Genomic DNA, 15,217 nt, shown 5'->3' with positions numbered 1-15,217 from the left:
GAAGCTACCGCGCCAGAAAACGCGGTGGCGGTTCAGCGAACTAGAGAAAGTACGAAATAAGCAAAAGCAAACGCGGCACGCTCGCGCTGTCTCGGGTGACCTGGTCGCCCCTATAAATCCGGTCGTGGTCTGGCCTGTCGTCCGGAAGGGAAGTGACCGAGTGGGCTAATGCGTCTCAGCACGGAGCGTGGAGCGAAAGCTCGCGCTTGAAACCTCCCGGGTTCGATCCCCGCCACCCCCGCCCGTTTCGATCTGGATGAGTTTCGTACCGGCACGCGTTCGTGAAATCACTACTGCGTGATGCACGTTAAAAAACTCAGGTTAGCGGTTGTACTGCACTGGCTAAATTTCTCATTTACACCTAAGAGACCGATTACCCGTTGAGGCGTATCTCCATCAAGGGTGTATAAGCATACAGAGCAAACCAATTTCACGTCGTCCGGACGGTGGCGCTGAACGAAGAAGGGAGATGCAGGCGCAGATGTTTCGCTCTTCCCGAAACGGGTTCTTGCGCACGAACGATTGGCAGTGCCTTGAACGATTCGAAAAAAAGGTTCTGCAAAAGCGCCACGCTGCAGAAACACTGCACTGCTCCGTGCAAAGGCAGACTCGATGCGGTCAATGAGACTGTACGGCGCGTTTAAGTGCAATACCTTGCAATGAATTAATTGTTTTAACGTGAAATGAGGTTTGGTGACACACATTAATTTGTTTTAACTGAATCCCGCAACGTAAGTTTGGATTCCGTACCTTACACTAACGACGTGTAGCCGGGGAAATTGTAAAGCTTACATCTCGAGGTAGTTTTTGCGTGGTCGTTCACGCGCATGCTAAATTGAGGGGGCGGCGAACCAAGCTTCTATTTTAGCTCACCCCGCTTTAGCAAACACTTTGGTGCTTCACATGTTACAAACTGAAATTTGTTATCTGAGGTTCGGTGCGCAGTGTTGAATTCCAGAAAAATAGTTGAGTTATAATTTCTTCAAAGTTACGCTTATACATCATACAAAAGAGCGTGTGCAGATTTGGACGCGAGTCACCGGGAGCTTCGAAGGCCGCAGGGCAAAGAGTTCAAGGAGAAACTTGCCACGCGGCATTCGAACCGGGGTGACTGACGCCTGCAGACTGCCTTTTGTTTGGTGAATTCTGAAATGGAGTACGTGATATATCGGCGAGGTCTTGAAGTAGTGAATCGGTGTCACGCCCAGCTTCAGAACCTTACCGAAATGGGACTCGCGGGCAAAGTTTTTTCTTTTTTTTAATTGTGCCTGTCAAGTACTAGGTCACGCGGAAAATGAAAATAGGCATGCAGTTTTCTACACAATCGCGCCACCATTATGAACTGGACTTTTCATGGCGCTTTTTAGATCACTAGAATTAAGTTCCCGATTGATAATTTAATTTAATGTGTATTGCAGCATACTCTTGAGAATGTTCGAAGTTACACCCCTGATAGCTGAAAGATTTTTTTTATCAGAGTGCCTTACTTGGCATGAGGCTAAATAAACCGAATAACGTATAGGTAATTTGTGTGTGCTGTAAAAATGAGGAGGTTAGGATAAATCATTCCGAAGTAGTGTCAATTATATTGTTTCTTGTAATACGCTCGAAACCAACACAAAAAAACAATTTATTGCCATGAAACCATTTTTTTACTTTCGCTGAATACTGCTTAGAATTCCTCCCTAACGTTAACAACTGAATAAACTTGCCTTAGTTTTTCTTTCTAGGCAATGGAAGTCGCCAAAAACACTCGAAAAATATGAGCACCGTTCATCCCCTCAACTCGGAGCTAGAACAGGTGGCCACGTTGCATGGTGCCTATCCTATGCCGCCAACATGAATCATGGCCATGCGCTGGGGTTTGGAAGGTAGGAAACGCGTGCTGTACTACAGGCATTGTTAGAGTTCGAATATTCTCATCACCGCAGTGGTTGGACAGGAGCAACCACCCGAGTGTCCGCCGAGGCATTGATTTTTACGAGCCGAAGTCGAGTGCACACGCAGTTTTCATGGCCAATTTATGAGCCGCGCTCGGCTGTTGTCAGGTGGGTGGTTTCGGTCCCACAATTATGTCATCAAGCTTTGCGAAGGCAAGACTGAAAGAACTAGACCCCGTTTATCCTCACAATTTCAGCCCGACGAGGAAGCCTCTGATTCAGTAGTGGTCTGTGCAAGTACACTTATGTCAGACTAGGACTAGTACGTCTCTGTAAAGTCGTAAACATTCCCGCCCAATATCGTTTTATGACCCCTTTAAGACTCCTTGGTTTTGTATAAAAAGCGATGTCTTGCCCATAAAGCAACCTTTTTATCTCAAAGAGAACATCTGTTGGTAGCCAAGGTTGTTTCTGCCTGAGATTTTGATTGAAACGGCTGTTGCGTTCACAATTCTGAGATATACTGGAATAAAAAAAAACAGTATCTTCAAGCGTGGTACTCAGAACTCAACAATAAAACCTCTTGCAGCTGAAGCATCTCGTATAAAAGAAATGGTCAAATCGAGTTTCCAAAGCGATGGCATAGCATAGGGGTTAAGGTGTCCGATTTTAACGCAAGTAGTCGCGGGTTCAATCCGCAATGGTCCTCCTTTTTTTTTTTTTTCTCGATAATTTTGTTTTATCGAGGCATTTGGCGTATTTATGAGTGCGTATAGCTTTACTCTTATATAAATTCTGCCCTTGTTGATGAAATTTCCTTGGCAGTGGCAGTCAGACGTCATCTGATGGACCATAAGATGACGTCTGCTGGTCCATCACGTTCCACCAAGGCTGCTGACTGGCAGTCAGTGTCCCAAATTACGTATCTTAATGGAATTTTCAATAGAAATACAATAGATGGTGTCAGTGTGTTATCTTTTCGTAAAAAATATCAAGTGATTGCTGCGCAGCAAATATGTGAACCAGCCTTGATGATGGTGGTGGCTTTGAAGAAAGCAGAAACGGTCGTCCATTATGAGTCTGTGAGGCGTCGTGCCACCGTTTGAACCAGCCTTTTCTTGCATGCACTGATGGCTTTGAAAGAGAGAGAGAGAGAGAAAGTTGAAGGTGAATCGCCCAGAGGTCTCAGAGTGTAAAATTTTTCTCTGAGACTAAGCTAAGCCCCTCCGGAGCTGACACCTAAGCCCAACTATACTACAACGAAATATTTAATGCCACTCTGACGCTGCCAGAAAGTTCCCATTTGAGCTTTTTGTATACCATCAGCTTAAACTGGACCCATTGTTTTACTCCGGTAATGGAGGTGATCAACTCTTGCTCGAAACACCGAAATTGCAAACGTTCGCCTTCAGAGCAGGCAGCTCCAGCCTCGCGTTTAGGTACGCAACTTGCATAAAAATACTTGCCACTAACGGCCGGGGGCATAACTTCGGTCATACGGCAGAACACCTTACGATTTCTGCGTTTATGGCAGTACGACTTTTAGCGTTTTGTCAACCCCATGAGCACAAGGGCCTCCGTTCATGACTCCGGAGAACACAATCAGATGGTGATGACATGACCGCGGAAGCAACATTTTGTGCATTTGCCCAAACTAAGAGCTACTCAAAACGTACAATTCACTAAGTGGCACCTTGATTGAACACATCGTTCAATATGAAACACCGAATGTGCAAAATGAGGCAATTAGCCAAAACTAACTGTTCGTAATCAACGGCGGAAATAGAAATGAAACGTAAAAAGTAAAACACCGACTATTCCTGCCAGTTCTCACCTTTCTAAACTTACAAGGTTAGAAGTCCGCTGAAGGCAGGACACCGACTGCGCAAAGAATGTGATGGGAGCTACTTTAAAGAAGTATGCCGGAATGAGGTTTCGTCCCGTCGTCTGACCGTCTGTTGACGAAACCTACGTCACTTCCTAGCGTGCTCAGAGACCGACAAGCTCAGGGGCCAATAGGGCTGTGCGGCTGAAGTTTCGCCGCGCATATGCAGCGCCACTGCTCCCCCTGGCCAGGCGCGCTCATGCTTGATAGCAGTACCAGGAGCACACGACGCTGGACGCTGGTGCGCTTGTCGTGCTGGCTACGCGTTTCGTAGAGCAATCTACCGAATGGAAAAGGGCAGGACACCAGGTATTGTTATGTACTCGAATGTCGCAGCGTCGTACTAAACAGAAAGCTGAATATGGGTCTCCCAACAATGTTTTATTCGGTTCTTGGGACATGATTTAAGAAAGAACGCCAGAAACATGAATAGCCAGCTGTGCGGAGGACAGGGTTAATTATTATTTTTCTGTGCTGTCGCATACTTCAGTAGTGCAGCTAGGCTTACTTGTCATGTTAACAGGGACTTTCCGTAGATCACACACAAGAACATGCAAGAGTTTTGCGCTGCTTGGTGGAGCCGTCCCTTTGAGGCGGACTGTGCGCGCGCCAGCAGGGCCTGGAGTCCCAAAATGACGTTCATCGATAAGTCCCTAATGTAGCAGCTGCGATGGTTCCCCGTGGGTGTCGACAAAAGAAACCCGAGTATGTATTTGTCCCTTTTAAACAACTTTAAACTTGAAAACCAAGCTATCTTTGCTTATCCGCCCACTTTGTTCTCCGATGCGTACAATAGAGAGCGAGTAAGCGGCAAAAGACCGGGTAAAATCAGGCAGATAATCCTAGCAACATTGCGTACTGACCTTAACGCATGATTGAAAAAAAAAACCATTGCCAGCTCAAGTTTAGTATTTTTCATACTGTGTTAAAATGATGTAGTTAGCCCCCAACAGGTGTAAATACTTTCTAAACAATTCTAAAAATTATACACTAGAACATTCTTGGGTTGAGGAATTAGAGCGTGTTGGCAAGGTTAGATGTGCAAAATGAAACTAACATAAAGGGAACCAGGACCGAACACCTCAGAAAGGTAGATATCTAAAAATGTATGTCTGAAATTCAAAATGAATTACATTTTTCGCAGAGGGAAGAAATTAATGTTGACGATCCTTTTCTGGCGCAGGATGTTCTACATATATTAAGTACAACTGCGCCTAAACAGCAAACAAAAATGTGAAAGCCGTTTACAACTCCCTGTAACGCCGAATTAGAGCGTAGCTCTTGAGGAGGAGGAGGCAAGGGTACTGGGGGCGGGTCAACTGACCGAGGGGGGGGGGGGTCACGTGACGATGACAATGCCGATGATGTCATCAGTGATGTCACTGATGACGTCATCAGTGACGATGACGATGCGGATACCGATGACGTCATTAGTGACGTCACTGATGACGTCACCAGTGATGATGACGATGCGGATGCCAGTGACATCAGTGACGTCACTGATGACGTCATCAGTGATGACGACGATGACGATGCGGATGCCGGTGACGTCATCAATGATGATGACGATGATGATGCGGATGCCGGTGACGTCATCAGTGACGTCACTGTTGACGTCATCAGTGATGATGACGATGACGATGCGGATGCCGGTGACGTCAACAGTGGGGGGTCACGTGACCTCGGCGGGAGCAGTCACGTGACCTCGGGGGTCACGTGACCTCGAAGAGGGAGTCACGTGACCTCAGGGGAGTCACGTGACTTCGGGGGGTCACGGGGCCTTGGGGGAGTCACGTGACCTCGGAGGGGTCACGTGCCCCCCCCCCCCTTGAGGTCACGTGACCCCAGGGGGGGCTCGCGCGGTGCATTATGGGACATTTCCCATAATGCACCGCGCGGTTACGCCGACGGCGACGCCGACGCCGCTCAAGCCGGAAACGGGCGCCTAAGAGCTGCGCTCTAAAAAATATCATGCAAAAGACTTAATTGTAGTCATCCGCATCTGTGTTCAAATTATTATTTTGACGTCCCATAAGAAAGGTAAAAAAAGAAGAAAACAATTGTGGTGCCTATGCGACCATGATGGAACTTAACCCGAGACTGAGGTAGAAACAGAAACTTAAAAGTAGAAGGGACAGAGACAAGTGAAGAAGAGAACGTCTCAAACGCAGCTAAAAGATTTATTTAGTCGCACATCCTTATATACTCACAACCACAAGGTCACCCAAACACTCAACACGCCCCTTTCAAAAACACAACACACCAGAAAAAAAAAAAATCCAAAGACAACATTGCAAAGGGACGCCCCCTCAAGCAATACTACGAACAGGGGCAAACCATCCACTTGTCCGGAAGGAAAAACTTTTCATTTTTCCTTTCCTTCTCTTTTCTCTCTGTGTGTCACTGACACTACACCCACGAACCAACAAGACCCAAAACTTGAGTACAAAGACCAACGATGTCCGCGAACACAAAGAAAACTGGGAAGAATATCTCCAAACCGGAACGACAACCACAACAGACAGATACAGAAGGACTCACTCTAAAAAGCGCAAAACCACTTCACCCTTAAAAAAAAAAAAAAAAAGAAACTTGCTTACAGTCCTAAAAATGCTTTAGCATTGTTTCCCAACTGCAATGAAGCCTGACTTATACAATTACCGATTGATTTAATCCGAATGGTTTTCCTTACCAGTCTCTTACTATCATTCACTTTTTTATGTATTATTTCCGTCTCTGACCACAAAGCAGTGCAATTGTTACATTCATTTATGTGCTTAGCTATTTCAGAATTAGTAGCGTTAATCCTTACATTTCTCTTATGTTCTGTTAGTCTGTCATTAACACACCTCGAAGTTTGCCCTACATAAGCAAAGCCACACGCCATCGGAATTTCATACACTACACTGTTTCTGCACGAGATCGATTTTTCACGGTGACCTTTCCTGCACTCTTGCATTTCAGTTTCAAAAGGAGTTAATCTATCTAACCTGAAATCAGAACTACTCCAAACTGCTTAGCACACGCCTTCAGGTAATGTGAAATTCCATGAAAGTACGGGATCACAGCCATCCGTCTTTTCGACGTGTCTTCTCTTTCCTTTTTCTCCTTGGTGTGTACATCTAAATTCCTTCTGATGAACTCTTCTTCATACCCTGCCCCTCTTAGTCTCTTCCATTGACCTTCCACCGAATTTGGGATAAAATGTATGCATGATCGGTCTAGAGCATTTCTTATCAAAGACTTTACCACTCCCGCTTTCACCGTTTTCGAATGGCAGCTACTTTTTGACAGAACAGGTTTCGGGTTTTCTTTGCCGTACTCCCAGCAGAGACCTTTATCAGTGTGAATCCGCAGATCCAGGAATTGTAATATTCCATTCTCCGGTTTCTCTACGGTGAAGCGTAGTTCAGGGGCTGCTGATCTTATCAAATGCTCGAGACCGTTCAACAGGTCATCCCGGAAGGTGCACACAAAAATATCATCCACATAACGCCTCACAAAACACATGTCCTCTCCAAAACCTTGAATTCGATCAAACAAAACAGAGTCCAACGAGTTCAGATACACCTCCGATAAAGCCGGTGCAACCGAGGTCCCAATGCACACGCCTTCCTTCTGTACAAACCTTTTTCCTTCATACTCCACAACCGTAGACTGAAGATAATAATCAAGAATGACAAGAAAACTGTCTAGCGAAATGCCTGTTTGGGATTGAAACTGAACGAGATTCGATTCTAGCGCATCCTTCACCCTTGTCATCAATCTATTTTTTCTCCAGAGAATAATAGAGGTCCTTAATGTCCATCGATAAAACTGAACATTCTCTCCCGTGGCCTATGCGAGTCGATGGCCGATCACTCTTTTTACTCATAAAAGTATGAGTGGGTTTCTGACGCACTTGCGTGAATTGCAATTTTACCGCTTTGACTGGAGCCTACATATGCGCAAACACAACAAGGTGTCGCGGCATGTAGTAAAAGATTTAAAATTTGTTCGACCCGCTCAAATACCTGGTAAGAGACAGAAGATATGAGCTGGGGCCGTATTTGCGTCCCCTTTCGGCTTTTCTATACAGCGTGACCTAGTGTTGTAATCTGGCAGTGCATGCCTCGTCATAGACTCTATTCGCATGAATTATAACAGCCGTGTCATGCTTCGAGCAGTCGGTAACTCCGATTTTCTAAGAGCACTTGCCCGAGTCCAAGCAGTGTGTGCGACAGCGCAGCTCTGCGCGAAAAGACAATTTCTATATTATAGCATTTTCATCTTTGTCCGAATAGCTCTGACTTTCAAGAGCGAGTGAAACCATGAAGACAAAGAGCATTTGTTTGATGCGGTTGTCATAGGCGACGCTCTCCTGAATTTGCGAGACGCACTTCGCTGTCGCCGAATATTCTTATGGCAGGATTATGTCCACCACCCGGATACGTTTGCAAACAGGGCACCTTTCTTTACGGAGGTTTGCCCCCTAAAAAATAATCACCGTTTTTCAACGGACAGAAAGCCAAAATAATGCAGCAACGCGGCCGCAGTAGAATCTTAAGGTATCCGTCGCCATTGCGCAGCGTCCGCCGCGTCCGGACGTGAAATCCCGAGACAAACTTCGTCACGTTTGCGGCGGATGTGACATGCTCTCCGCTGGCTGCTCTCCGAGCGTTTGCCAGAGTGGGCCGTTTATAACGAAAAATACAGCCATCAGGCATAAAAAATTCAAACGTGCGATTGTCACTTATGGATATGGTAGATCATATCCAGCCTATTTGTGAACATTACGGGTATATTTCAAATTTCGTTGAAGTATCCCTTTAAGGTTCCGTTCGGCGTGGCTTCAAAGCTGATGACGTCGGCTTGCTCCACATGAGACCAATTAAAGCTTTCGCATTAATAAGTAAAAGTAATCGAAATAGTAATCATAATGACAACTAGGCCTATAATAAATAAATTAGTTGAATATTAGCTCAAAGTAATCAAAACTGTCATCACAATGTCAATCAGGCCGACTTAAAGTTAAGTGGGTCGCAAGTCACTCGAAGTAATCAAGAGCAATAATATTAATATGGATTGAGCTTGTAATAGATGAACTGGTGGTATAGTAACTCGAATTAATTAAGAGTCCCAAAATGTCAATTAGACCAAATTAAAGTTAATTGGGTCATTAGAAACTCAAAGTAATAAACAGAGTAATCAAAATGTCAATTGAGCTCGTTATAAATGTTTTGGCTGAACATTACTTCAAAGTATTGAAAAGAGTCATCATAATGTCAATTAGGCCATACTAAAATCTATGGGTCGAAAGAAACTCGAACCAGTCAAAACAGTAATAATATTGTGAACTGAGCTAATAATGGGTCAACTATTTGCATATTAACATTATAATTACACTTGCTGCTTTTGTGCAAATCACACCTCTGTGGTGTCTGTCCAGAATTGTGCAGCTGGTTTAAGGGCTGTCTGTCTTTTTGATCAAATACTGTTCGGGCTGCTGACAGTTATTCTAAAGAGCTGATTGCTAGGCGAGTTGGTGTTGTACGTGAGAATATATGATTGCGCTCTGTCTTTTTCTCATGTATTCTAAAGAGTTTTTCTCAGTATCAGGCGTACCCCAGGGATCAATTTTTGGTCCCCTACTGTTTTCAATTTTTATAAATGATATAGAGTCATGTGTAAAAAAAACGTTGAACTGCTTAAATTCGCTGACGACATCAAGTTGTTCAAGAGTGTACATTGCCCTTTAGATTGTGATTTGATACAACCTGATGTGTCTAATGTAGCACAGTGGAGTAAACAAAATAATTTATTCATGAATCCCTTAAAAAGAAAATTGATATCTTTGTGCAGACGCCATGCAATCATTAATAACACTATAACACTTACCATCTTGAGGAAAAACCATTTGAACGAGTGTCAATTGCGAGGGATCTTGGTGTGTTTATTGACTGCAAATTAACTTTTAAAAATCATGTCTCGTTTGTTGTCGGCTCTGCAAGAAAAGTTCTAGGAGTTATATCACGTTTGACCAAGCATTTTGAAAAGTCCCATTGTTCAATACATCTTTTTAATCCCTTAGCGGTTTCAAGGCTTCAGATTTGGAATTCAATATCTATAACTCAGGCTTTGATCATAGAACGTGTGCAAAAAAAAACTTTGTACGAAGTGTTTATGATAGACGAACTGGATGACGTGTGTATTATGACTATGAATGCTTACTAACTAAATTTTCACTGAAGCTTTTATCCCACAGGAGAACTGCCCTTGACTTGGTATTCCTGCATGAGATGATTAATGGTGCCACTGATAAGTAAAAACAATTTTCATGTGCCTTACCGCGCTATGACAGTTTACCTGTTGATATTTGTTTACCATGCCGTGTGTCGCCTCTTTCTCGTTTGCAGACATTATACAACAGCATTGTGCCACCTCAAGTTGACATCACCACACCCCTGTCTACATATCGCTGCCTGTTGGACGAACCTTTGGCCACTTCATAGCGCGTCAGTGTATATGCATATTTCTTTTTTATTGAGTAGGATTATTTTTAAGAGTTTCTTTTCTACGAGTGGGTGTACCTAAGAGACGGCCGCTTGGTCGTTTTAGGGCACCCGAAAAATAAGAATTATTAACTCAAAGTAGTGACAAAGACACCACAAGGTTAATCAGCTGACATAAAGTCTATTGAGACAATAGTAACTCTAAGTAATAAAACTACTAATCATCACATCAATTAAGCTTATAACAAATCAATTGGTTGAATATTAGCTCTAAGTAATTAAGTTATCAAGATGTCAATTAAAGAGAATTAAAGTTCATTGGTACAATAGTAACTCGAAGTAATGAAAAGAGTAATTATAATGTGACTCGTGGGCATAATAATTCGTGAGTCTATAATTTGGTCACAGTAAAGCCAGAGTAATTATGATGTCAATTAGGCCGAATCGAACTCCATTGAGTCAATAGTAAGTCGATGTAATCAAGAGTAATAAAATGGTAACTGAGTGGAGAATAAATCACTCGGTTGCATAAAAGCTCAAAGTAATAATGGGAGTGAAGTTTATGACAATTGGACCAATACAAAGAAAAAAGGGTTATTAGTTACTCAAACTAATCAAGATATCAATATTGCTGAAATAAGCTCAGTTGTGTGAGTAATATATCGGGGAAAGATTAAGAGGCAACCACTAAGTTATTGAGTTAATTTGAAGTCAATTGGGGGACTAGTAACACGGAGTAATCAAAGGGGTAATCTAAATCTTAACTGGACTTTTATGTAATGCATTTGTCAATTATATTTCCAAGTAATCGACTCAGTAATGAAAATTGTGGTTCTATAAAGTTAGCTTTGTCAATGATACCTGTATAACCAAAAAGTTATCACAAGGTCGAATGAGCTTCTACCAAGTGATATCTTTCAATAATTGCTCGAAGTAATCAAGGGAGTAATCAAAAATGTTTTCGGAATTTTTGACTTTTAACTCGTGTTATTGATAGGTCGAAGTAGTCAGAAGTGCCAATGACGGCGCGAAGTAAACAAAAGACTAATCTCAAACTGCAATTGCACTTCCATCATCTAAATCGTATCAATAATAAGTCGAACTAATAAGAAAGATTAAACAAAACGTCAGTTCAGAAAAATAAAAGGCGAGTGCGCCACCAAGAACTCGAGGTCACCAAAAGAGTAAACACTACGTCAGTTAAGACGTCAATCATGCGACAAATAACTCCAAGTAATCCAAAAAGTGAGCAAAATATCAGTTGTCCCAAAACAAAATCCAGTTCCACAAACAATTACTCCAGCAATCAAGAGTGTAAGCGAAACGTGACCATGCACTGAAGAAAAATAGGCACATGTATATATCGTTGATTAAATTCACTGCCGCAGGGACTAAAGCATTGGGATTAAATTGGATGGAACGCGGATTAAAATGATTGTCGTTTGGATTAAAATGAGCGGGAAATACCTTAAATCACTTTACAGTCGTCAAACTCCGGCGTGGCGTGTGTACCCTTTCCGTGGCGCGCCGTGAGGTTTTTCACTGGGTTTGCCCAGTTTGCTCCTGCCCGCCCGATCGTCCAGCCCGACTCGCCGCTTTCTGTTTTGCACGTTTCGGTCAGATGTGACCAAGTTGAATGTGCTAATGTGCATTTCCACTGATGTTATAAAAAAAATATCGCGTTCCTTTGTGCCAGGATGCAAAAGCGGTTACGATTCCGCGGGATCTGCTTCTGCGGTTAAAAAGAGGCATTTCTCTAGACCACCTAACGGCCCTGAATGCCTTCGGACTTGGCAGCGTGCTAATCCAAGAGAGGACAAGGAAGTTTCAAGCTCTTGTTCAGTTTGTGATCTGGAATTTCGTAAGATGACATCAGGAAGAACTTTGTGCACAGCGTGCGTGGTAAAGTTGTAGTGACCCCAAGCGACAAGTGCGCCCTGGAAGACGACGTCTTGCCTCGTTTGTTTCCAAATTGCCCGAAGTACTTATGGAAACCGACGCGGAAACGTAAGCCACCTATCCAGTAACCACCGCCATAAGCAAAGCGTCGGAAGGGACAATGCAAAGGTAACCAAGCAGGCACAGACCCCAACCTCGGAGATTTTGACGAGGGAAGCTGTTCCGCTGACGGCAGCGTGTTACCCGACGGCGCCCCACCGGTGTAGGGCGAGCGAGTTTTCCCATGGCTCAAGCGGGCCAACGGATACAAGGTTGATCTGTGGAAGTTATTGATGCCACAATCGTCCTGTACAGACTGGAAATGAAAAATACTGTTCCTCGAGTCAAGAAGGCTGTGGCAGTCTCAGGCAGCCTTAATATGTCTATCGGTGCTAGGGGTTGGGTTGTGTCGTCGAGCGTGTACGCCAGGGACTTGGGGGTTTTGCTCTTGGGGACGTGTCCCACCTTGCCAGTCACAATTTATCATTGTCGGGAAAACACCTGCCACTCTGTGAGGCTTCATGCAAGGTTAAGCACCAGCGCCACTTAACTAGAGTGTCATACGCTGGGGATTGATACCCTATATCATCAGACCGGCATAAATGTCCTTTGTAATGTTCCCCTTGAAATGACAAAGAAAGAAAAATCTAATAACCACACAATGTTTTTCTTTCTGCACGAGCTGTGCCATTTTAGATTGGGTGCTCTAGCAATCTACGCAGAGCAACGCGTGCCGAGACTGCAGAGACGCACCCTTCTTCCGCTACTTTGATTCGCTAGCAAATTTTCTCATTATTCTACTTTTTGACACCAATTTAGGAGCCTTAGGACCGCCCCCCCCCCCCCCCCCCACCCCCCGTATATGAACAATTTCCGTTGGTGCGAGAGTTTTCAATGAGGATATGCGTGCAGCCATGTTTTTTTTTTTTTTTTTTTTTTTTAATGCGTCGCTTAAAATGATCGCCCTCACGTGAGCACCATGAACACCAGCTGTCGGCGCGGAGGTGCGTTACGTACGGCAGGGGCCAAAAGGAAGGGAGAGAACAGGAAACAAACAAAAAAACGCATGTGGGGTGTGAAATTCTTTCATCAAGGATTCCCTACGGCTGCGCACATTTCTACCCAACGCTGTCAGGTGAGCGCATCGGAAATCGTTCCTCAATGTTGAGACATGTATACATAAAGGAGTATTTACCGATCACACCGCTGAACTTGCCCTGCGCGAAAAAATTCTTCTTTGTGTCTTCCTTTTCTGCGCTCGTCAGCGCGAAGCTCACCCAGCTCGGGCCAAGGCGATCATACCTCGTGCAGAACGCGGATTACAGTGATGCACCACAATATTTTCGTCACTGTCCACTGTGCCCTGGAACCCGCTGGCGGCATAGAAGCATAGAGCAGGGAGCACTTGGTGCTCTACAGTCAAAACATGAGGCCCCTCAGAACGCCGCTGGAGCTTCCCACGAAGCTCATCGCATAGCCACCGAGCGGCACTCTTCACGGGGCGGTATTCCCCGACGAATCTTGCCTCGAGAAGCGAGAGAATAAAACTTTATTGTCCGAGCACTGTCAGTGGGATGACGGGTGCAGCCGTCACATCCACCGCCGTCCTAGAAGACTGCCGAGATCCCCTGGACCTCGGCGGCTTCTTCGGCTAGCCGGGTGGCCCAGACCTGATCTTGTGGGTCTCAGTTGAGCAGTGGGCCTCCCAATGCTCGCGGTCTTGGATTTTGCGGCCATCAATGGTCGGAGCCGCCCATGAACATGCCCATAAGATATGTGGCAAATCCGCCTTCTCTTACAGAATTTACACGAATTTTCAAATTGTCCCGGATAAACCAGGCGACCGCGTGCTTCTTGCTGAGTTCAGGGTGAGCCGGTGGGTATCGGGCCCGTCCCAGTCGATAGTGATTCGTAATCTCTTGATAGGTGAACATGCGGTCTCCTCGCGTTCCCGGTTGGGTGGGCTCACTGGCTTGGCGTGTAAGACCTCGAACTACTGTGTGAGCCGCCTTGTTGCCTGGGAGCGAGGAGTGCGCGGGTGCCCAAATAATTTGGATCGTCCCGCGTTGCCGCTGTTGGTGATGGTCACTGTACGTTCTTAAAATTTTGAGTGCTTCTGATGAGATAAGCCCCTTTGCGAAATTTTGGATGGCGATCTTCGAGTCGCTTTGGTGGAAGCCACCGCTAGAGCGATGGCCGCCTCCTTCGTTGTCTCGGGGTTGTCCGTCGCCACGGACCCGCTTACGAGGGGCTCCCCATCCGCGCCCACCGCTATGACGGACATGCCCTTGCAATTTCGATATTCCGCGGCTTCTAGATAAACCACGTCCTCGACGTTTTGGTATATTCGTTCCATGTTGCGAGTTCTTGCCTCCCGTCTCTTTTTATGGTATTCCGGGTGCATGTTCTTGGGCAGTAGAGGGATTTTGAGAAACTTCCTGATACTCTTTGACATGTCTCCATAAGCTCCGTTTTGTGATTCGTAGTGGATGTTAAGTTTCTTTAGATTGTGCCGCCCCGTGGGGCTCTGCGTTAGTCTGTCGTATTCTGCAATGGTGTGCTCTTCTACGAGTTCATCTGAAGTGTTACGTAGTCCTAACTCTAAGAGCTTGTTGTTGGGTCTTGTGATAGGGACGCCGATTGCTTGCTTGTTAGCCCTTCGTATCAGTCCTTCCATTTTGCGCTTTTCGGTGACACCAAATACTAGATACGGCGCCATATAGACGACTCGGCTAATGATGAATGCCTGCACTAAGCGAATTAGGCCGGCCTCTGTTATGCCGTAACGCCTATTGGCAATTATTTTGATCAGCCTAATTCTTTGTTGTGTGCTATTTTCCAGCGCCTTTAGTGTGTCGTTCTTCCTGCCCTCCGCATGCACCCGCAGTCCTAGCCCCTTTATTTGATCCACGATGGGGATCGGACCCCCGTTCGCTTTTATAGTAATGCTTGGTGCCCCTTCGTACTGTTTTCTAGTGGTGCGATACACCAACAGCAGCTCTGATTTCTACGGCGAGCAACTA

The 15,217-nt window shown here is 45.0% G+C and overlaps 1 pseudogene; it reads right to left on the bottom strand.

Annotated features, from left to right (window-relative positions):
* Positions 1-13,801: 13,801 nt before the first annotated feature.
* On the bottom strand, positions 13,802-14,913 carry LOC115329041 (annotated as a pseudogene).
* Between the last annotated feature and the right edge of the window lie 304 nt (positions 14,914-15,217).

Source organism: Ixodes scapularis, unplaced genomic scaffold (assembly GCF_016920785.2).
Source record: "Ixodes scapularis isolate PalLabHiFi unplaced genomic scaffold, ASM1692078v2 PGA_scaffold2__306_contigs__length_199485367, whole genome shotgun sequence".
Lineage (NCBI taxonomy): Eukaryota > Metazoa > Arthropoda > Arachnida > Ixodida > Ixodidae > Ixodes > Ixodes scapularis.
The sequence above is the reverse complement of the archived record's forward strand: the minus strand, read 5'-3'. Positions and strand labels throughout refer to the sequence as shown.